The sequence below is a fragment of the Bos indicus genome, chromosome 4 (assembly GCF_029378745.1).
Source record: "Bos indicus isolate NIAB-ARS_2022 breed Sahiwal x Tharparkar chromosome 4, NIAB-ARS_B.indTharparkar_mat_pri_1.0, whole genome shotgun sequence".
Taxonomy (NCBI): Eukaryota; Metazoa; Chordata; class Mammalia; order Artiodactyla; family Bovidae; genus Bos; species Bos indicus.
The window spans coordinates 48,408,555-48,430,292 of record NC_091763.1 but is presented as its reverse complement, the minus strand read 5'-3'; the positions used below and the strand labels follow the sequence as shown (position 1 = coordinate 48,430,292).

Sequence of the window (21,738 nt, the reverse complement as noted above, 5' to 3'; positions counted from 1 at the left end):
CTCTTGATGAGGGAGGACAAGCTGGGTTAAAATTCAGTATTCAAAAAACTTAGATCATAACATCCAGTTCCATCACTTCATGGCAAATAGAAGGGAAAAAAGTGAAAGCAGTGACAGATTTTATCTTCTTGGGCTCCAAAATCACTGCAGATGGTGACTGCATCCACGAAATTAAAACACGCATCCTCCTTGGAAGAAAAGCTATGACAGACCTAGACAGTGTATTAAAAAACAGAGACATCACTTTGCCAACAAAAGTCTCTATAGTCAAAGCTATAGATTTTCCAGTAGTCATGTTCAGATGTGAGAGTTGGGCCATAAAGAAGGCTGAGCACCAAAGAATTGATGTTTTGGAACTGTGGTGCTAAAGAAGACTCTGAGAGTCCCTGGGACAGCAAGGAGGTCAAACCAGTCAATCTTAAAGGAAATCAACCCTGAATATTCACTGGAAGGACTGATGCTAAAGCTCCAATACTTTGGCCACCTGATGTGAAGAGCTGACTCATTGGAAAAGAACATGATGCTGGGAAAGATTGAGGGAAGGAGAAGAAGGGGGTGACAGAGGTGAGCTGCATAGATAGCATCACTGACTCAATGGACATGAGTTTGAACAAACACTAGGAGATAGTGAGGGACAGGGAAGCCTGGCATGCTGCAGTCCACGAGGTCACAAAGAGTTGGACCCAACTAACGACTGAGCTACAACAACAGCATTTCCCCAGGCTCACCTAGAACTCTATATGCCTGTTTGAATAATCATACCAGAATGGGGGTGTCAGAGTTAGTTTAACACTGTGGAGTGAAACAGGATGGGCTTTGGAAAGAGATAAACCTGGTTCAGATTTCCTGCTCCACTTCTAGCTGTGTGATCTTGGGCAATAACTTCATCTTGTAGCACTTGTTTTTTTCTCCTGTACATGTTCAGCTGAAATACCCCTCTCAGAGGAGCATTTTGGCAAGGAGTAAATGAAATGCAGACGTGTTTAACACATTGGCTGACACATAGTAAGATGCTTGATAAATAGGGTTTTTTTCCTTTCCTGCTATATATGATCAATAATGTGAACAGCTGAGAGTATAAATACAGATATTTTTCTAATTTGATGAACTCAAAGAAATTATGGGAAAGGAAGAATAATTCAAACTAGTGTTGGACTAACCCTCAGAAGTTCACTCAACCAAGGGTGACTGGGTTAACTCTAGCATCAGGTGATGTTGGGCAGGGGCCATTTTGGGTCCTGGCTGGGATTTAAGCCAGGAGACCTAAGGCCAAGGCTGAGAATGAGGCACAGTGTGAAGCCAAGGAGATCAACCTGAGCCAAGGGGAGACAGAGGCTGGTGCTCGAGGCAGCAGAGGTCAACACTTGAGTGACAGCCAGTCCTCAGAGAACCTGAAAGAAGCCTAGAAGGAGGCAAAGGGTTGGCCTCAAGGAATAAACCAGGAGCCCAAGATCTGCACTGGGAAGGTAGCGAAGCCTAGACAAGGTGGGACTCCAGAGCAGCAAGGCCAAACTCAGATCATTTATGAGATAGCTTATAGTCTTAGAAAAATCACTCTTGTCTTTTGATATTAGCCTGGCTAAACTTTTCTGTCCTCATCATAGTCTCTCTTTCTGGTAGGCTTTCTCTGATGGGCATAAAAGTATCCTTCTATAATTAGACCCTATCCTAGGAAGTACAGGTTGAATAATGTAACTCCAAAATCTCAGTGGCTTAACATGATAAAAGTTTATTTTAAGCTCCTATCACAGTTTCACCATAAGTCTGTGGAGGTGGGAAGGAAGGGGACTCTGCTTCATGTACTTACAAAAGGACATTATTGTTCATTCATCCTATATATAATGGTTTGCACCTGCTAATCCCAAATTCCCATTCTAACCCTCTCCTAATTCCCCTCCCCTTGGCAACCACAAGTCTGTCTTCTATGTCTGTGAGTCTGTTTCTCTTCTGTAGATAAGTTCATTTGTGTCATATTCTAGATTCACACATAAGTGATATCATATGGTATTTGTCTTTCTCTTTCTGACTTACTTCACTTAGTATGATAATCTCAAGGTCCATCCATGTTGCTGAAAATGGCATTATTTCATTCTTTTTTTATGACTGAGTAATATTCCATTGTTTATACACACACACACACACACACACACACACACAAACACACTACATCTTCTTTATCCATTCATCTGTTGATGGACATTTAGGTTGTTTGCATATTTTTGGCTACTGTAAATAGTGCTGCTATGAACGTAGGAATGCATGGATCATTTTAAATTATAGTTTTGTCCAAAAATATGCTCCAGGAATGGTACTTCTGGATCATATGGTAACTCTATTTTTAGTTTTTTAAGGAAGCTCCATACTGTTCTCCATAGTCACTGCACCAATTTACTTTCCCTCCAACAGTGCAGGAGGGTGTCCTTTTCTCCATACTCTCTCCAGCATTTGTTATTCATAAACATTTTAATGATGGTATTCTGATTAGTTTGAGTGGGATCTCATTGTAGTTTTGACTTGTATTTCTCTAATAATTAGTAATCCAACAGGGATTCTTAATTTTTTTCCTTATTCCTTTTTTTTGTCACATATTCTTTTGGAAGTTAGTTGAAATTATATGGACTTTATCTCAGCATAAGATTTAATTATATAAAAGAAAATGCACAGTATTACAAAGGAAACCAACTAAATCCCAATACTGTTATCAAAATAGTAAGAATACAAAACTGTGATAAAAGTAATGTATGTGCTTCTTTATCAGAGTATGATATCTTTCATCCAGGGTATCATCTTTGGAGGACTTCCAAAGAGTCACTAAGTGCTCACTGCTAAACCTGAATCAAGGTCAGCCCCACAGTCAAGTATTTAGCACGTGCTTCTGTATACTGTTCTGATTATCTACCACTGTGTAAAACTACCCTTCCCCCCCAAAACCTTAGTGACTTAAAACAATCTTTTTATTGTGCTGGGCAATTTGTCTAGGATCTACATGGCATCCTCTAGGGAATCTGGAGCTTCCACTGGGCATCTTCCAAGATGGCATCTGTATTCACATGTTTGGCATGACAGTGCTCCTCGACCCCCATCTCCACATAGCTTAGGCTTCTCACAGCATGGTGGGCTCAACGGTGGTCATACTTCCCAGATGGTACCTGGCTTCTGAGACCAAGTATTTCAAGAGACAGAAGTGGAAGATGAGAGCATAAATAAGGATACTTTGCTAATAGTCTAATTCTGTGAAATTATGAGAAAGGAAAAATAATTCAAGCTAGTATTATACTACACTCAGAAGTTCACTCAGTCAATGGTGACTTGGTCAACTCCAGCATCAGGTGATGTTAAATAGGGGCCACAGCCTCACTACTGCCATGGTTTCCTGGTCAAAATACTCAAAGCACTAACCTAGATTCAGTGGGGAATGAACACTGACCTCACCTCTCAATGGGAAATTGTGTTCATCTTTAATATGCCATATATTGAATATATAAAATCTCATTTAATCTGTGTAATAACACTATGAAGTAGACATCACTGTCTGCTTTTTACTGATGAGACAGACCACAAAGAAGTATTTTGTCCAGAGTCACAAACCTAGTGAGTTTGAAGCTAGGGTAGTCTGATTGCAATGATTGGGCTCTTAACTACCAGGTATTCTTTATTCCACTTGACTTAACTCAAATCTACTACTTGAAAAGCAACACAGAATCTATCAGAGAAGTAAAACAGTAGTGCATTATAGAAGAACCGTTGGTTGCCTACCCAACATTCATTCTCTCCCTCCTCCCAGATTTATTTGGAAATGCAAATCATATCACTAAAGGGCCATATTCAACAGTTAGGTTAACCGTGTTTTGTTCAATGAGATATAAGAAGCAATATTGTGTAATTTTCAGACAGTGTCATCAAAGAGAGAGTTCTTGATCTTCTGGATGTCATGCAGATGTGATCACTGGCACTCAGTAGCAATTTTGTAATATGAGGGAACTTGCTAAAGTGACAGAGTACCAGGTGGCACTAGTAGTAAAGAACCCACCTGCCAATGTAGGAGATATAAGAGACATGGGTTTGATCCCTGGGTTGGGAAGATCCCCCGGAGGAGGGCACAGCAACCCACTCCAGTATTCTTGCCTACAGAATTCAATGGACCAAGAAGCCTGGTGGGCTTAGTCCATAGAGTTGCAAAAAGTTGAGTTGGACATGACTGAAGCGACATAGCATGCATAAAGCGACAGAGTAGAAGCACAGTTGAAGCCTGAATCTTGATGATCATGGAGTTGCCATATTGGTCTTGGGCAGCTGCCTCTGGACTCTGTTAATTGAGGGGGAAACAACTTTATATCTTGGTCTGCATGCTCAGTTGCTGAGTTGTGTCCAACTCTCTGTGACCCTATGAACTGTAGCCTCTGCCAGGCTACTCTATCCATGGGATTCTCCAGGCAAGATATTGGAATGGGTTGCCATTTCCTTCTCCAGGGCATCTTCCTGACCCAGGGATAGAAACAACATCTCCTGCATTTGCAGGCGGATTCTTTACCACCAAGGCACCTGAGAAGCCTGTTATCTTGGTCTATGCCACAGTAACTTAGAGTTTTTCTGTTTCTTACAGTTGAACCTAATCCTAAATAATATAGAAGAGATATGTGTATAAGTATAAACTTAGTCATGACAGCTTAACATTAATGGAAGTTTAAGGTTGCAGGAAATCACCAATAAACCAAAATTGCATTATAAAGAAGAGGTGTATGAGAGTAGCTCAGGAAAGATTAGAACACTCTATGTATTTGTCCACTTTAAAATATTACAGTGTTGAGCATGTTTGCCAAAAAATTGGAGATCAGTTCAGTGCAGTTCAGTTGCTCAGTTGTGTGCGACTCTTTGCGACTCCATGAACCGCAGCACGCCAGCCTCCCTGTCCAACACCAACTCCCGGAGTCCACCCAAACCCATGTCCATTGAATCGGTGATGCCATCCAACCATCTCATCTGTCGTCCCCTTCTCCTTCTGCCCTCAGTCTTTCCCAGCATCAGAGTCTTTTCCAATGAGTCAACTCTTCGCATGAGGTGGCCAAAGTATTGGAGTTTCAGCTTCAGCATCAGTCCTTCCAATGAATACCCAGGACTGATCTCCTTTAGGATGGACTGGTTGGATCTCCTTGCAGTCCAAGGGACTCTCAAGAGTCTTCTCCAACACCACAGTCCAAAAGTATCAATTCTTCGGGGCTCAGCTTTCCTTATAGTCCAACTCTCACATTCATACATGACCACTGGAAAAACCATAGCCTTGACTAGATGGACCTTTGTTGGCAATGTCTCTACTTTTTAATATGCTGTCTAGGTTGGTCATAACTTTCCTTCCAAGGAGTAAGTTTCTCTTAATTTCATGGCTGCAATCACCATCTGCAGTGATTTTGGAGCCCAAAAAAATAAAGTCTGACACTATTTCCACTGTTTCCCCAGCTATTTCTGAAGTGATGGGACCAGATGCCATGATCTTAAGTTTTCTGAATGTTGAGCTTTAAGCCAACTTTTTAACTCTCCTTTTTCACTTTCATCAAGAGGCTCTTTAGTTATTCTTCACTTTCTGCCATAAGGGTGGTGTCGTCTGCACATCTGAGGTTATTGATATTTCTCCCGGAAATCTCGATTCCAGCTTATGCTTCCTCCAGCCCAGCGTTTCTCATGATGTACTCTGCATAGAAGTTAAATAAGCAGGGTGACAATATACAGCCTTGACGGACTCCTTTTCCTGTTTGGAACCAGTCTGTTGTCCCATGTCCAGTTCTAACTGTTGCTTCCTGACCTGCATATAGGTTTCTCAAGGGGCAGGTCAGGTGGTCTGGTATTCCCATCTCTTTCAGAATTTTCCACAGTTTATTGTGATCCACACAGTCAAAGGCTTTGGCATAGTCAATAAAGCAGAAATAGATGTTTTTCTGGAACTCTCTGGTGTTTTCAGTGATCCAGCGGATGTTGGCAATTTGATCTCTTGTTCCTCTGCGTTTTCTAAAACCAGCTTAAACATCTGGAATTTCACAGTTCTCGTATTGCTGAAGCCTGGCTTGGAGAATTTTGAGCATTACTTTACTAGAGTGTGATATGAATGCAATTGTGTGGTAGTTTGAGCATTCTTTGGCATTGCCTTTCTTTGGGATTGGAATGAAAACTGACCTTTTCCAGTCCTGTGGCCACTGCTGAGTTTTCCAAATTTGCTGGCATATTGAGTGCAGCACTTTCACAGCATTATCTTTCAGGATTTGAAATAGCTCAACTGGAATTCCATCACCTCCACTAGCTTTGTTCGTAGTGATGTTTTCTAAAGCCCACTTGATTTCACATTCCAGGATGTCTGGCTCTAGGTGAGTGATCACACAATTGTGATTATCTGGGTCGTGACGATCTTTTTTGTATAATTCTTCTGTGTATTCTTGCCACCTCTTCTTAATATCTTCTTCTTCTGTTAGGTCCCTACCATTTCTGTCCTTTATTGAGCCCATCTTTGCATAAAATGTTCCCTTGGTTTCTCTAATTTTCTTGAAGAAATCTCTAGTCTTTCCCATTCTGTTGTTTTCCTCTATTTCTTTGCATTGATCACTGAGGAAGGCTTTCTTATCTCTCCTTGCTATTCTTTGGATCTCTGCATTCAAATGGGTATATCTTTCCTTTTCTCCTTTGCTTTTCACTTCTCTTCTTTTCACAGCTATTTGTAAGGCCTCCTCAGACAGCCATTTTGCTTTTTCTTGGGGATGGTCTTGATACCTGCCTCCTGTACAATGTCACGAACTTTCATCCATAGTTCATCAGGCACTCTATCACATCTAGTCCCTTAAATCTATTTCTCACTTCCACTGTATAGTCATAAGGGATTTGATTTAGGTCATACCTGAATGGTCTAGTGGTTTTCTCCACTTTCTTCAATTTCAGTCTGAATTTGGCAATAGCGAGTTTATGATCTGAGCCACAGTCAGCTCCCGGTCTTGTTTTTGCTAACTGTATAGAGCTTCTCCATCTTCGGCTGCAAAGAATATAATCAATCTGATTCCAGTGTCGACCATCTGGTGATGTCCATGTGTAGTGTCTTCTCTTGTGTTGTTGGAAGAGGGTGTTAGCAAGGACCAGTGCGTTCTCTTGGCAGAAGACTATTAGCCTTTTCCCTGCTTCATTCTGTACTCCAAGGCCAAATTTGCCTGTTACTCCAGGTGTTCCTTGACTTCCTTCTTTTGCATTCCAGTCCCCTATAATGAAAAGGACATCTTTTTTGGGTGTTAGTTCTAGAAGGTCTTGTGCAAGCAAATGCAAAAGCCATGTTTGTTTTCAATACATAAAAATAGGGCTGCCCTGAGAGAAACTTATAAACTGTCTCCCTCTCATGTTTGTTGACTATTGGTGATGTTTTCTTAGGATTGGTTCTGGGTCCAATAGGCTTTTTATTTCCTTTGGTGGTTTATGTAATGGAATACAGAAGTAACTCATTATATTCCTAAAATAAAGTTTCAGTGTAAGAAGAGACAGGCCCTTAATTTGGAATGGTTTTGATTTAGTTGGAGAAGTTATCAGAGACCATGCATAGAAATAAATTTCATCCACTGAAATGAGAACACCTCTTTGTGTCTCAGTGTCTCTCAGTGAAGGAACTAGACAAGATGGTCCCCAGGGTTCATTCTAGTCTTAGTCTTTAGTATGTGGATGAAAAACCATATGATTATCATAGTCAAAGTTGAAAAATATTCAATAGCTTTTAGCCGTTATATGGATACGTTATTAAACTGAAACAGTTGTAAAAGAAAAAACATATAAAGTTTTTTTTTTTACCGTAATTTTGTGGTAGCTCTCCCCTGAGCACATAGGTCAGCATTCTTAGTTGCAAATGGAAAATTCTGCCTGATTTAAGCAAAAAAGCAATTTCTCAAAAGGCTCTTGGAGTAAGTCAAGCATCTCCAGGTAGGCCATGCTTACAACCCAGGTAAGAATCAGAGCCCAAATCACGTCTAAGGACATATGATAGCAACATGTCTGCTGCTCCCACTGAATGCTTGGCTGCCCCTGGAGGCTCCAGAGGGCACAGATGAATTCTTGACCCTTCCAGCTCCTTTGCCTCACTCTTTCCAGATTTAAAGTCTTGAGCAGAAACACCTGATTGACCAAGACTGGATTACACACCTGAGCCCAAACTTCCAGAGACAGTGAAATCAAGGATCAGGATCATTCTCTGAAGTCTACAAAATAGGGAATTCCCTCAAACACAGGAAAGGGCTCCTTCAAATTCTCTACGCATTTCTACTACATCTGCTATACTTAGGGTTATCTCTATCAAGTGTACCCACAGATGTATTTATTATATAGGTTCTACTGCATATGTCAGAGACTCAAAGTAACTGTGACTTACATAAGGTAGAAATTTATCTTCTCTCAGTTACAGTCAAGAAATAGATGGTTCCAGACATGGCTGCTGCTGCTGCTGCTGCTAAGTCACTTCAGTTGTGTCCAACTCTGTGCAACCCCATAGACTGCAGCCCACCAGGCTCTGCCATCCCTGGGATTCTCCAGGCAAGAACACTGGAGTGGGTTGCCATTTCCTTCTCCATTGCATGCCAGACATGGCATGGAGCCATAAAGTCATTCAGGGATCCAAGTTTTTTGCATCTCATAGTTCTATGATACTTAGGATATTGCCCTTATTCAAACAGTCCAATATGACACACCAGCACATCCACACCCACATTGCAAGCAGCATGATAGAAAATGGAAGAAAGATGGGCCTGTTCTTACATTAAGACACATTCCAGAGTTGAACATACCTCCCATCATATGCAATTAGCCAGCTCTTAGTAACATGACCATGCTTAATGGTACAGGAGGTTGAACAATGCCATCTTTATACTGAACTTTATATTGGACATCCCATGTAATGTCCACCAATCAAGGGTTCCATCACTATAAGAGAAGGGGAGAAAAGATACTGGAGGACAACCAGTATTGAAGCAATCTCTCTCTCGACAAATAGCAGGTTGAAATTTTAGTGAATAAGATTAGGTAAGAATATAATAGAATTTTCTGTGAAGGTTGCTGAACACAGTTAATTTAAAATGTGAGAAATGCTTCCAAATGTCTAAAAATGGGATAGTGTTTCATTTGTAAATGAGATGGGTTGAGAAAAGGGATAGTTCATGCTCAGTCTCAGACTTAATGTTTATATTCAGAAATGACAAAGGTTAAAAGACTGGACTAAATGAAAGTTTAAGGGTCTTTCTTGAGGCAGATTGCTATAGTCAGGATTGTATGCTTGGCAGAATGTAGTGTGCCAATGCAAATGCCCCTCTGGGTCTTTGTAGAACATGCAGCAGCCCCTAAGGAGGTCAAAGAGACCTTGGGGTTAGAGGAAATGGAGAAAATACTGGGAAAAATTCACAGATGAGAAATACATGGGCAAACTGGGTGCAAGTTCAAAGCTGTGGAAATAGTATGGAGAGTTAGAGGGCACTTGTATGTCTGGGTCATCTTGCAACATGCTTCTGGAGGCAAAGAGTAACGGGGCTCTAAGCCACTGGTGACAAGGGTGGAGCGCAGTGCCCAGAGAATGACAGCTAGGTCAGAATCTCCCAGGACTGCTGCTGCCTGGCTCAGAGGCTCCTGGGCTGACTATTCTGAACCACACTTTCAGAAACAGTCTTCAAGGAACTGATTTCCTAGGATAGCAGTAACGCTTGGTTCATTTCCAGCACCGTACATGTCCCAAAAGCTTTTTATAGACATTCTCTATTCTCAAGATTTCAGGTTTATTATGAAGATATACATGTTATCCAAGCAAACTATGTGTGTCACAGGGAGCTTTGGTTTAGTATTGGTGTTTTTGTTGCCTTCTACCCTTTTTCCACATTATATAAATATATTGAAAAACACTAATGAAAGCATAGATTCCTGGACTGATAAATTTTTAATAATAATTATAGTATTAATAGTAACTAGTTTTTTTTATTGACTTAGTGCTTTACATGAACTTTCACATTTTAAAAAGTTGAGGTGTAATTGACACGCAACATTATATTAGTTTCAGGTGTACAACAAAATGATTCTATAATTGTATACATTGGGAAATGATCACCACAGTAAGTCTTGTTCATGTTCATCACCACACACACAGAATTTTTGTGTGTGTGATAAGAACTTTTAAGATTTAATCTCTTAGCAAATTTCAAATGTGCAATACAGTATGATTAACTATAGTTACCATGCTTTACATTATATCCTCATGATTTATTTATTCTATAATTGGAAGTTTGTAACTTTTGTCTCCCGTTACCCATTTGGCCCACTCCCAACCCCTTCCTCTGGCAACCGCTGATCTGTATCTATGAGGCCGGGCTTTTAGATTGCACATATTAGGGATCATATGCATTTGTCTTTCTCTAATATTTCACTTAGCATAGTGCCCCCAAGGTCCATTGATGTTATAAATGGTGAAATTCTGTTCTTTTTAAAATAATCTTCCATTGTGTATATATACCCCATTTTCTTTACCATTCATATATGGATGGACATTTAGGTTTTTCTGTATCTTGGCTATTGTAAGCAATGCTGCAATGAACATGGGGTTTCTTCTACTCTTGGTCTACCACAATTCGACTCAATGGACGTGAGTCTGAGTGAACTCCGGGAGATGGTGATGGACAGGGAGGCCTGGCGTGCTGCAATTCATGGGGTCGCAAAGAGTTGGACATGACTGAGTGACTGATCTGAACTGAACCACAATTAGTTTAAGTTGCAGCAAGTACAAGGAGTATTTTTCAGGAAAAGATGGATAACGACAATGGCCTATTTATTGCTTTCCCTAGTAAATAAAATAACATGTTTTAAATTCTTCTCTATTCCACCACTGAAGAATAACAAATCAACAGCCCTGTCCATTGATGGATGAATGGATAAGCAAAAATGTGGCAGATACACACAATGGAATATTATTCAGCCTTAGATAGGACAGACATTCTGACATAAGGTATGGTGTTGATAAACCTTGAAGGCATTATGCTAAGTGAAATAAGCCGGTCATAAAAAAACAAATACTGTGTAATTTCATTTATATGAGATACTAGAGTACTCACATTCACAGAGACAGAAAGTAGAATGGTGGTGGCCAGGGCCTGGAGAGAGGAGGGGAATGGGGAATTAGTTTTTAACAGGTATATCACTATCACCGATTTAATGGACAGAAATTTGAGCAGACTTCGGAAGACAGTGAAAGACAGAGGAGCCTGGAATGCTACCATCCCTGGGATCACAAAGAGTTGGATACAAGTTACTAATTGAACAACAACTCAAGATGAAAAGAGATTTGCAGATGAATGGTGATATCTGTACAACAGTGTTAATATACACAATAGCACTGAACTGTACACTTAAAAATGGTTAAGATGGTAAATTTTGTGTTATGTGTATTTTACCACAATAGCAAAAATTTGGAAAAAATTATCAGTAGCTTTATCTGAGTTCCCCATGGATACATTGGACTGGTCTTCTACATTATTCTTTTCTAGTACCTACCTTTGGACTTCTTCAAGCAGTGTTTTTATAGCACTCTAAGTGCCTATGCTATACTATCTCAGGGTTTGATAGATTTCTACTTTCTTTGTGAGGTTTATTCAACCCTCCTTTGTGGATTCCTTTCAAACTCTGTATTTTTTCCTTACTTGATTTTATCTTTATTTCTCAAATGTTTACTGCACTTAGATCCTGTGTCAGTGGTTGAGAGCATTTAGACTGCCTGCATGAAGTCCTTGCTTCTTTTCTCTGGGCCCTTGGATGAATGACTTAACCTACCTGTGTCTGTTTCCTCTTCTGTATAAGGGTGATAATAATAGTATCCAGACATGCTAGGAGATTTAAAGATTTAATACACATAAAGGGCTTAGGACAGTGCCTGTCACATAGTAAACACTTAATAAATATTCTCTATTCAGTTCAGTTCAGTTGCTCAGCCGTGTCCAGCTCTTTGCGACCCCATGAACCACAGCACACCAGGTTTCCCTGTCCATCACCAACTCCCGGAGTTCACCCAAACTCATGTGCATCGAGTTGGTGATGCCATCCAGCCATCTCATCCTCTGTTGTCCCCTTCTCCTCCTGCCCTCAATCCCTCCCAGCATCAGGGTCTTTTCCAATGAGTCAACTCTTCACAAGAGGTGGCCAAAGTTTGGAGTTTAAGCCTCAGCATCAGTCCTTCCAATGAACACCCAGAACTGGTCTCCTTTAGGATGGACTGGTTGGATCTCCTTGCAGTCCAAGGGACTCTCAAGAGTCTTCTCCAACACCACAGTTCAAAAGCATCAATTCTTCGGCGCTCAGCCTTCTTGACAGTCCAACTCTCACATCCATACATGACCACTGGAAAAACCATAGCCTCGACTAGACGGACCTTTGTTGGCAAAGTAATGTCTCTGCTTTTCAATATGCTATCTAGGTTGGTCATAACTTTCTTTCCAAGGAGTAAGCGTCTTTTAATTTCATGACTGCAATCACCATCTGCAGTGATTTTGGAGCCCAGAAAAACAAAGTCTGACACTGTTTCCACTGTTGCCCCATCTCTTTCCCATGAAGTGATGGGACTGGATGCCATGATCTTAGTTTTCTGAATGTTGAGCTTTAAGCCAACTTTTTCACTCTCCTCTTTCACTTTCATCAAGAGGCTTTTTAGTTCCTCTTCACTTTCTGCCATAAGGGTGGTGTCATCTGCATGTCTGAGGTTATTGATATTTCTCCCGGAAATCTCGATTCCAGCTTATGCTTCCTCCAGCCCAGCGTTTCTCATGATGTACTCTGCATAGAAGTTAAATAAGCAGGGTGACAATATACAGCCTTGATGGACTCCTTTTCCTGTTTGGAACCAGTCTGTTGTTCCATGTCCGGTTCAAACTGTTGCTTCCTGACCTGCATATAGGTTTCTCAAGAGGCAGGTCAGGTGGTCTGGTATTCCCAACTCTTTCAGAATTCTCCACAGTTTATTGTGATCCACGTAGTCAAAGGTTTTGGCATAGTCAATAAAGCAGAAATAAATGTTTTTCTGGAACTCTCTTGCTTTTTCGATGATCCAGCGGATGTTGGCAATTTGATCTCTGGTTCCTCTACCTTTTCTAAAACCAGCTTGAACATCTGGAAGTTCACGGTTCATGTATGCTGAATTCTCTATTACTATAATTAACTATTATTATTTCCCGAAGTTCTCTCTGGGAGTCTTCAGTAGGAAGCATCTCTTGATGTTTCTAGCAGCTCTGCCTGCCGTTGTTCTGGTAAGATCACTTATCTTTACTCTGGATAACTGCCATCCTAATTGATTCTATTAATCCTGGTCCCACCTAGATTCCCAAGCACTGTGTGAACATTTAACTCAGGCCTGGCCAGTCATACAATATTTCATCCCTCTAAAAGCAGTGATTGGTTCAAAGTGTGGGCCTGGGACTCAAGAAGGGCCAATCAGAGTTCTTCTTTGGTCATGACAAGGAGATTCTGGAATATAGTAGTCTGTGTTTATGCCAGGGCTGCCAAGCTGAGACAATGGAAGCTTTGTGATATAGGCAGCCATCTTCCCTGTCTGCACAGAGGAAGCCCATCTGAGATGGGAAGCAGTAAGGCTAACACCCAAAAGGAAAAAGAACTGAGAGATAGTGTGGTGGGGTAGGGAGGAGAGAGCGAGATATGGGCCTATAACTTTGAGTTTTGGGGGCTGGCAACCCTCTGTCAGCCCCTATCCTGAACTTTCCAGGTCTGGGAGCCCACAAAGTATCTTTTTGCTTAAGGTGGTTTGAGCTCAGTTGTTGTCACTATAACTAAAAGACTCATGGCCAGGATGCCCTTTACATTCTATTTGTCCTTCTCCCTTTTCTTCCCTCCCTTCCATTTCTTTCTTCCCAGATCCCTAGTGACAAGGCTCTTGTCCTGAACTGGGACTGTCAGACTCCTACTCTGCAAGACCCATCTCTTTCCTTTTCTTGGTTCTGGAGTCTTCCACCTCTGGCTAATTTTCCTAATTTTCTTTGCTGGGATCACTAGCTGTGACCTAAAACCTTCATTTCTTCTTAAATCTCTCCTCCACCCCCCTTTTTTTTTTCACCTCAGACAACTTCTCTGTCTTCCTGTAAGCAGATGCATCAAGTTTATTTTTTCTTCTTTGCTTTTCTTCTGCATCTTTGCAGCTGGTACCTTTATGCCCTTCTTCTCTTCTGACATTAATCTTTGGATATCTGCATAAATGTGTTTCTTTTTACTATAGAAAACACTGCTGTTTTATCTTTCATACCTGAAACACTTCCTGACTATGCATTCCTCATCTCTGGCTGTTCCCAAAACAAGTCAAATTATTGGTCCCTAAATGAAAACCACCAGCAAGTACCTAATTTCCCTCTCCTCACACCATCAGTTCGGTTTCTCACTTATTCCTTTAGCCAAGCCTCAAACCAATACATTTATCTAGGGCTGTTAAAATCTCAGAGGTATTTAAAGGCAAGTTTAGCTCTTACTTAGATTGTGATTCCAATTGATAAATGTAGAAGGAATGAAGAATACAGAAAGTCAACATTAGGCCAGTATCTAGTAGTAAGTGTTATAGGTAAGAACCACTGATGTATACTAAAATCAATGAGCAAAGTATAAGGAGAAACAGGGTATTTGAATAGTCTCAAAGAATCTCCCCACAGGATATATATTGGTTATATAGGAGAAAATTATAACTTCACACTAGAGAAAGCTAGAAGACACCACCTTAACCAGATGATCAAGATGAACATCACCACTAGTAAGACACATCAACGTCAAATGATGCACTAAGTGTACAATATTTCTTCTGAGATGTTCTTGCCAAAAGTGTACAACCTCAGCTGAATCATGAAACATTATCAGGCAAACCCAAACTGAGTCACAGTCTGTAAAATAACTGGCCAGTCCTCTTCAGTAGTGCCAAGGTCATGATAAGGAAAGACTGAGGAACTCATGCAGATCAGAGGACATGAAGGAGCCAGGGCAACTGTGAATACATTTGACCCCAGATTAGATCATGGATGAAAAAAGGATAGGAGAGGACAAGGAGGAAAATTTGACCAACATCTACAAATTAGGTAATGCTGTTATAAATGTTAATTTTCTAACATGTCTTCCCCTCTGTGGACAGTTCAGAGGAGCTTTCCATCAGTTCTTCAAAAGGTCTGGGCAGGAGAAAGCACCAGTTGTCCTTAGCAATTGTCAGCTCAGTTTCATATCCTTGTGTTGATTCTCTTTCCCTCCCTGTTCCCCTTCCCTGTCCTGCCCTATTGCTCCCCAAATCATATTCCTAAATAAGCAACTTATAAGTCCCAGGAAAGATGGTGGCTGCAAAATCAGAATGTTTGGATGTGTTATGGATGTGAGGGAGAAGCTGATCTTGGGGCTTCTTTAATCTTACAACATTTCACCCTAATCATATATCCACACCAGTGCTTCTCTTGAAATTTCTCGAAAATGGGAGAAAAAATTGTGTATTCTTCACAACTACCTGGAGAACTTTCTCAGATACCAGCTGAAATCTACCATTGTTGAAGACAAAGTACAGCAAAGATGTGGTATTTGGGAAAATTGATATGAGGAATGTCCTTTGACCAGGCTTTGGCTCAACTGGAATTCAGTGACCAAAAAACAGGGGCCCCAATAATGAAAGAGGTTCTCTTAAAAGCCCAAGATATAGCAGTGGGAGATCACAATGTGGAGTTCAGATCCAACTTATATATGGCTAAGTCCACTTCAGGGCAAGGCCAGTACTTGATACACATTGATATCACCATGGGGGTGGCTTTGGGATCATGGGATTATTTTGTGAAGTTGGTGGATGGCCCCTCACCTCCACGTGAGGCACCAAAGACAGTGTAACCCATACCAAAGAAGATATTCAGGAGCTTCGAAACCTGACCATCACATTCACACTGTATGATGGGGAAATTGAGAATCCACAGTATATACTTTACTATTGGCTTTCTAAAAACAAACAGAAATTAGTTTTTATGAAACAAAACAACTTACCAGTTCCAAAGTCTTCATTTTTCAGAGAACCAAGGCCAAGATACCTTCCAATAAAACAATAAAAGGACACAATGTTGAGACCATCATGGAAGCTCCAGGACGTCTGATAAGATTCTCTTCTGGTATTTGTGCTCTCTGTCCCTCTTGCTCTTCTTTTTAATGGAAGGCTAAAATGTCCAGTCCTTTTTGACCAGTCTGCCCTAATTCTTCAACTTTCCTCTGCTTGCCCTCCTCTTCCTGGCTCCATTTGTAGCTGGTAGCTCATCTTCACTAGGCTCCAGGCCAAAGCCAGCAGAAAACTGGCTGCTTAAACAGCCTTCCTGCTCTGGTCAAACAAACTCCCCCTGGTTGGCTGCCGCCGCCACTGCCCTTGCCACTCTCCTCTCTTCTAATCTCTGCATATCTGCGTTCACATGTAGCTCTGGCCACCCTTCCCTTCTGACCAGTAAAACTTCCACCGCACCCACTACCCCCTCCACCCTGCCCCCATCTGTACCTTCAGGCCTTGCGGCTTTCCTCCAGAGCATCACCATCAACATTTTATCAGCTTCTTTCACACAGTGCCACTCAGGCACTCATGCTCTTTGAACAAGTGTACCGATGCTGTGGGGCAAATAGGGAAATAATCAGAGAAGAAATAGTCCCTGAGGGCTGTCTGTTTGACTTCTTCAAGACAACAATAATATATTGATTCACTTGGAAAATATTTTTTCAGTGCCTAATAGTGCTTTGGTGCTGGGAATACAGCAGTGAGTAGAACAAACAAAAGGCCCTGCCACATACAGCTTACACTTCAGTGAATAAGGATAACCGAGTGACAGAAGTGGGGCTGAAGTGCTACATCTCTCTTTCCCTCTTTTTTTTATACCTTTTTTCCTGAATGGCAGGCAGAGCACTCATTCTATATCTTAGAGCTAAACTTTATTAGTCTCATGACTCAAGATTAGAATTTGTGTTTGACCCACTACCCACAAGCCACCTAGGTTCTCTGTTGCAAGAAAGGTTGATACCTAAATGGTCTTCAGCTGTAAACTACTAAAGGCTGTTGGACCTACCTCTCCCTGCCTCAGCTGGGACCGCACAACCTGAAGGGCAGAAACTGTCTCTTGGAGCAGGAGGGAGGCTCAGTTCTCCAGTGTTTTCACTCTGAGCTGCAGCTCTTTTTCATTGATGCCTTTTCTGTTTGTGGTTTTGAAAATATTTGTCACATTCTCAGCTCTGTAACTTAATATTTATTATAACAACAGAAGAAAAGTCTTCCTTACATAACAGCCTGCTTTAAAACCATTGCTATTCTTAGTGGAGAGACAGTTAGTTAATGAGACCATGAATACCTGTGATATCTGCATTGGAAGCCGTTCAGCTTCAAAGATGGGTAAGCTGGTTCAGAAACGAGGCCAAGGGAGAGACAGTCTTTCTTATTTCCCCTCATTCCCTGCAAAGATAATGGAAAATAACTGGTTACTTTTTCAGTTTGAGGTGCTCTCTCTTTGGGAATTTACTGTTGTTGTTTTTGAGGATAAAGGAATTTGTACTGCAGGCTCCAGGTATAATGCTATCTAATTTTTCTGTTTCAAACATAATCTTGGGGAAGGGCATTTCCATTTCTCAATGGGATTTTAACAGTAGAGAACTCTCCAGCTGACTCGGCTTTACAAGATTCATCTTTCCAGGGCTTACATTCTAACTACCCAAGATGATTTGGGGGGTGGAAGATCTCCATGAGGGAGATTTGGTCCTTGGAAATTTACCTTTACAGATCACTTATGTTGGATTAACAATTATCTTTCTGTTATTAACAGCTTCTTAAATATAAATATTTTCTGGAAGGAGGTGTAGGAAAGGAAAAATTATTTTCTCTCTATCCTTCTAGTTTCTTGGCTGAGAATCCCTAGTAATGAAAGACATATTAACAAGAGAAAAACAAATGTAATTACATATGTACCAGGTACACCTGTGTACACATATGTACATTACATATGTACCTGGTACAGCATGTAATTACATATGTAATTACATGGTGTACGAGGTCTGCCATCTGCCCTCCTGCTACAAGGTACCTTTTGAAGTGAAGTGAAAGTCACTCAGTTGTGTCTGATTCTGCAACCCCATGGATGGTAGCCCGCCAGACTCCTCTGTCCATGGAATTCTCCAGGCAAGAATACTGGAGTGGGTTGCCATTCTCTTCTCCAGGCATCTTTCTGACCCAGGGATCGAACCTGTGTCTCTTGCATTGCAGGTGAATTCATTACCATCTGAGCCAAGAGGGAAGCCCACAGGGTATCTTTTACATGGGAGATTTATCTCTCTTTCAGGAGGTCATATGTAGGTCAGACTGTTCTTCTTGCACCAAATCTCAAGTACCTTAAGTCAAAATAATCAGGATGCCAAAGTGGCATATTAGGAGGTGAATTAGGAGGTGAATCCCCACAAAGGTAACAAATTGCTTTTTTTATGCAATAGTGAGTTCTGTCACATTAATTTCCTCAACTTGAAAGAACAGAGCAGAATGAGCCTTGACTATCTCTCTTTTGGGGAGGGAGGTAGAAAGCCTTGAACACTACGAGGGATAAGCATTGAGACAAGGTATGAGAGTCCCAAGGACAAAAAAAGGGCCTGGGTGGCCTTGTGTGATTATCAAGGATGTCAATAGGGTGATGTTGGGAGGATAGGGGAGGCCCTGGGGATCTTGTCTTTTCTGTCCTAAGGATTTTTGTGAAAAAGTTTAAACTGAGAGGGTTCTTTATGTAATGTTCTAAGGATTTTTGGTTTTTGATTTTGTTTTCTTTTAAAAAAATTTTATTGGAGTACAGTTAGTTTACAGTATTACTTTCTGCACACAGCCAAGTGAATCAGTTATACATATACATATATCCACTCTTTTAAAGCTTCTTTCCCATATAGATCATTAAAGAGTAGTGAATAGAGTTCCCTGTGCTATATAAGTAGGTCCTTATTAGTTATCTTGTCCTAAGGATTTTGATGGCTCTCTTTCCTCTGTGGATATGTGTTGCTGCTTCTGGGAGTGAACCCCCCAGAATGCTACTCCCCAGGGTAAACTGTGTCTCTCAACCTTTTTACTCTGAGTTAGTCCAGACCATAGAAGCTTATCTGAGTTTGAGAATAAGCAATACTGTAATGGCAATTTGGCTTATGTATGGCTAATTTAACTTTGGTTTCCTCCAAAAGAAATGAAAAAGGCTAGCACAAAGGTTATAAACAAGGTAAGTTTACCAGAGTGCGAAAGCGTTCTCCATTATCTCCCTTTATCTTCTAGATGCCTTTCTAGAGTTCAGGGGGCTTGACAGTCTGCAAAAATGCCTTTTATTCCCCAAGTCAGAAAAAACTTACTCTTGCAAACAAGGCAATAATTTTACTACCCAGGAAGTTGTTTCTCTCAAACTGCTTATCTGGGTTTACAGCCTTGAAATTCTTATTACATCAACCCAGGGACAAAGCTCCCCTTATCTGTACTTATGTTTCTGGGCTGAATTTTCCATTTATGTCCTAGGGATGATGACCACCACACATTCCCGACCTTCAAGGGGTGGGATGCACTTCTATGAATAAGAGCAACTCCTAGAGGGGACTTAATTGGACAAAGAAGAAGGAAGGTGTATCTATTGCCCTTTCTGGAATGAGGGAGCTTCTAATGCACCCCACAAGAGAGGGAGAGTTACTGGCAGTATTTCTTTTAAAATTTACACTTTTAGGGTTAATAGAACATGACAAAACAAACTTACATACAGGTTGTTTTATAAAGCTTAAATTAGTTTCCCATTGCTATGACATGTACTGGTAGTAAGGATATTTATAATAAATTCTCTTTAATTTCATATATCTCAATTTCAAATTCTTGAATTTGCAATACTTTAGGAACACAGATTGCCTTTAAAATTGTGATTTTTAGAGCTGATTTGTTTTTCATATTGACAAACTTTTAAAAAATACCTTCAGCAGTCTAGGAAATTATCTTTACTACTTAGAGGGTAAAGCCTTGAAGACAGTTTATCTTCTTTATAACTCCCCTGTCTTTTTGGAGCAGGTTGTGATTGTGGGTGGATTATTCTGATACTATTGCTTTGTCTCTGCAGTATTTTGCTGCTGAAAAGTTTTCTCTGTTATCATTAAACATGTATCCTTGCTAAACATTTGATGGTAGTTCTCTAGATATAAATGAGTTCTTTAGATTCTATTATTTTAGGTCAATAGCTCTTACATTTTAGCATGCATTAACATCACCAGGGCAGATTTCTAAAATGTATGTATCTGAGTGTTACTCACAGGGCCTAAGACTGAGTAGCCTGGGTGGGAACCCAAGGAGCTGCATTTTAAGCTTTGTCTGAGAGCATCATTCTGGGGGTAAATCAGTGCCTTAGAGCTGATTTCTCAACCTCAGCACTATTGTCATTTTGGTTGGATGAATATTTGCTGTGGGAACTGTTCTCTGCATTATAGGAATCCACCTGCATGTGGGAGACCTGGGTTTGATCTCTTGGTTGGGAAGATCCCCTAGAGAAGGGAACGATTACCCACTCCAGTATTCTGGCCTGGAGAATTCCATGGACTCCATGGGTTCACAAAGAGTCGGACATGACTGAACGACTTTCATTTTCAACTTTCAACTAGCCTCTGCCCACTAGATAAATGCCAGGAGCATTCCCACCCATCGTGGCAAATAAAAATGTCTCCAGACATTTTGCTCTTCCTCATTCAAACATCCTAGCCACTGAAGCATTCTTAAGAGTGTTGGATTCTTATGGGACTCTGGTCCAAACTTAGTTTTCCCAGAACTCTGTAGGATAAAATTTATCTTTTGTCATGGAGGGCTCAAGCTAAGGGCTCTCAAACCCTTTTCAGCCCCCAGACAATTCTTATTCGGCTGTATTTTTCTTGTAATTATTAAAATTAGTTGCTAATGTTTATAATTTGGGGTAAACCTATTTCTGGGTTTGCTTGAAAATTCAGAAATTCTGACCACACCAGTTCTCATTGGTGTGAGGTAGGAACCAGCTGGACCAAGGGAACAGCTGCAGTAGAGACCCAGTAGTGCTCTCCAGTCTCCTGAATCCTCAGTTGGCTGACCTCACTTATCCATGTCTGGCTCCTAGAGGTACTAGATTTGCAATTCCTGGTTTAAAAACTCCATAACTACTGACTGAGAATGGGGCACTCCATATAGAATAATTTTTCTAGGGTTGGCAGCATTAAAAAAATTTTTTTTTAAATGTATGTATGTATGGCTGCTCTGGGTCTTCACTGGTTGCAGTGAGTGGGGGGCTACTCGTCACTGTGGTGCACAGCCTCCTCACTGTGGTGGCTTCTCTTGTTGCAGAGCATGGGCTCTAGGGCTCAGGGCTGCAGTAGTTGTAGCACTCAGGCTCAGTAGTTGTGGTTCAAGAGCCCAGAGCACTGGGCTCAGCAGTTGTGGTGCACAGGCCTAGTTACTCCTTATCATGTAGGATCCTTCCCAGACCAGGGATAGAACCCATGTTCCCTGAATTGGCAGGAGGATTCTTAACCACTGGATCACCAAGAAGTCCACTGTTCGTTTTTCTAAAGAAGAATAGTTGATTTATAATATGTTTCAGCTGTACAACATAATGATTAATATTTTTTATAGATTGTACTCCATATGAAGTTATTATAAAATATTGGCTATATTTCTTATGCTGTATATTACATCCTTGCATCTTATTTATTTATATG

At 40.8% G+C, this 21,738-nt stretch overlaps 1 long non-coding RNA gene and 1 pseudogene across 4 annotated transcripts in view; both read left to right on the top strand.

The window, feature by feature from the left end:
* Positions 1-21,738, top strand: part of LOC139182701 (uncharacterized) — a 697,507-nt gene that overhangs the window by 12,787 nt on the left and 662,982 nt on the right. The window lies entirely within an intron of this gene.
* LOC139182700 (large ribosomal subunit protein uL22m pseudogene) overlaps positions 1-21,738 on the top strand; it is a 30,248-nt pseudogene extending 8,510 nt beyond the window's left edge.